The sequence below is a fragment of the Zingiber officinale genome, chromosome 3B (genome assembly GCF_018446385.1).
Source record: "Zingiber officinale cultivar Zhangliang chromosome 3B, Zo_v1.1, whole genome shotgun sequence".
Lineage (NCBI taxonomy): Eukaryota > Viridiplantae > Streptophyta > Magnoliopsida > Zingiberales > Zingiberaceae > Zingiber > Zingiber officinale.
Genome location: NC_055991.1, coordinates 105,554,191 through 105,556,912, shown reverse-complemented (window position 1 = coordinate 105,556,912; position 2,722 = coordinate 105,554,191). Strand labels below are relative to the sequence as shown.

Genomic DNA, 2,722 nt, shown 5'->3' with positions numbered 1-2,722 from the left:
ATACTAACCTTGCTTTGCTAACAAATACCTGAAAGTTATAAACATGTGGATGTTACTTCTCTTGAATCAATTGATGGTTCTAGCTCTGGCTCAAGTGGTGGTGCAACCAAAGATGGTGATTCTTGGGACTATGCTATCTCTACAAAAGTCCCTACACAATGATCCATAACAAGTTTAATTCTTGTAACTCTCATAGATTCAAAGATTTGTGTGGACAAAGGAGATGATTCTTGAGATGTTGCTTCCACAACACAGCTCCCTACATATCCTTCCATAGCATTAACATCACCACATATACTGTTGAACAATGTACTAAGTTCAATATCCTCTATAGGAGAATCAATAACTTCACTTACAGTCTTAAATTGATCTACCTCATCGCAATCATCATCTGAAAATTCTATTTCACTATAATTCCCTATAACTCTAGGAGGTAGATCTAAAAGTATGTTATCCACTGCATTATCATCACAATCCTCATTTAAAGAGTCTTTATCTTTATAGATGTCAGGAAATCTGCATTCAACTCTATTATTACCACAGAATTTGCCAAAGTATTTATCTTTATTGGCCCCCACTAGCCTTTATGGAAAAGGAATCCTAAGCAGAGATCCTGGGAATGGTTGAGCTTGTGGCTAAGGTTCAACTTGCTTGTCTAGTGATGGCGTGAACAGTTAAGGGAAAGGTACTTGTGGCCTTTGGACACTTTCTAGAGTAATGGAACTGAGTTTTTGTAGTTTTCTATTGTTCTTCTCCTTAATTTTATACAAGTACTTCTCCAAAAGTTCTTTATGATTCATGACACTTCTCAACTTAATATCATTACACTATTTACTAGACCTTGTCTGTGTAGGAGGGAGGTCATGCTTGAACCATTTTGAAACTATATTATCAATCTTTGCCTCTAACTATTTGAAACCCTCATTCTGTGATTTGTGATTTTCTAAAATCTTGGAAGGTTGAACTATATTTTGTTTGACAGGATTTTTTGCTTTCATGGCTTGTACTTCTAAAGAACTTGAGGGAAATTCCATCCAATTTCTATCTGACCATTCTTAGAGATTCAATATCACATGATCAATTAATGTATATACTTCGTCAACACTTTTTCTCATAAAAGAACCTCCAACTGATGAATCTAATAAACACTTATCTGAGAAAGAAATTCTCCTATAGAATATGTATAGAGTCAACTATTTTTCCAAGCCATGATGAAGGCACTATTTTTGTAGACTCTTGAATCTATCTCATGCTTCAAATAATGATTCTCCATCTGCCTGAGCAAAATTTGTGATGCAATTCCTCATGTAAACCATTCTACTTGGAGGGAAAAAGTGATTAAAAAATTGCTACTCCAATTGTTCCCAACTCTTAATGCTTTGAGGACGGAGGGAATATAACCAAGCCCTTGCTTTATCCTTGATATTGAAAGGAAATGCCATTAATCAAACTGCATCCACTGACACTCCTTCACAGTTCACCATATCACAAAGCTCTAGAAATGTCTCAAGGTGCATATAAGGGCTTTCTGATACTTCTACTCCAAATTTATGACCTTATATCATAGTAATTATCTCTGGGTCTAGTTGGAAACTATTTGCTTCAATATGAGGTTTCACAATCAGAGATAAAAATCTTACAGACATGGGTGCAAAGAATTCTCTTAAAGTCTTGCTTGTTTTTTTTTTGGGGGATTTAAATGTATTATACTCCCAAAAAGAACAAAATACAATCATATAATGACTACAAAGTGCATAAGAGGTTTATGACTTTGTATGACACCATTACACAAACATCACTCATCATCATCTCACTAGTGTCTATAAAGTACCAAACATGACTTGGACTTTGTATGATACTCGAGCATATCACAAAGCATTACCACACATTACAAAAGAATCACTTGATATCTACAAAGCGCCAAACATGAACTTGGACTTTGTGGAATATCTTCTCAAAGCAAGGAACAACATTCTCAAATCGACTCATGTTACGTGCATTCCATACGAGATAAATCATGGAAGATAAGGCAAAATGTCTTGCTTTCATTTGCCGCCCTTTACCTTTATAAGATAAGAAGCCATATCGGTGATGTCAAAAGTGATATCCATCCATGTCTTGACTTTATAAAGTAGAGGCTTGACAATCTCACAATCAAAGAAAAGATGATTATTGGATTCATCTTGTTGGTGGCATAACGCACATAATTTGTTGAGCTCATAAGGGATGGTGTCTGCCGTTCTTAGTCTTCCATGAGCAAGTAACCAAGATGTGAACCTATGCTTGGGCAAAATATATGGCTTCCATAACACCGAAAACCAATCCACTTTACCCGCTCTTGGACGGAAAAACTCATATGCCAAAGCCGTCCCTTTATTTTCCCCCGCAAACCACTCTATCATTTTTCATATTTGTGGCGCCAATAGAGGTAGTTCGCTGTACAAGTTCATCACGAATAGAAAGTAAGTGTTTAATAAGGGGAGAATCCGAAGGCTTACTCCTCCATTGCCAAAAGTCCATATTTCGGAGATAGTGATGATGAACCCATTGAACCCAAAGAGACTCACGTCGATTTTGAATATTCCATAGATTCCGACATAATAGAGCCATATTCCATGTTTGCAAATCACGTAAACCATATCCACCTTCTTGAGATAGTGCTCATGGATATCTAAAAGAATTATGAGAAAAAAATAAAAATGCAGAATTAAAGAAAGGAAAT

General features: G+C 36.0%; 1 non-coding gene across 1 annotated transcript; it reads left to right on the top strand.

Moving 5' to 3' along the window:
- Positions 1 to 1,203: 1,203 nt before the first annotated feature.
- On the top strand, positions 1,204 to 1,309 carry LOC121968821. The gene has a single exon (XR_006108356.1). It is a non-coding gene; the product is annotated as a small nucleolar RNA R71 (small nucleolar RNA).
- Positions 1,310 to 2,722: the final 1,413 nt, after the last annotated feature.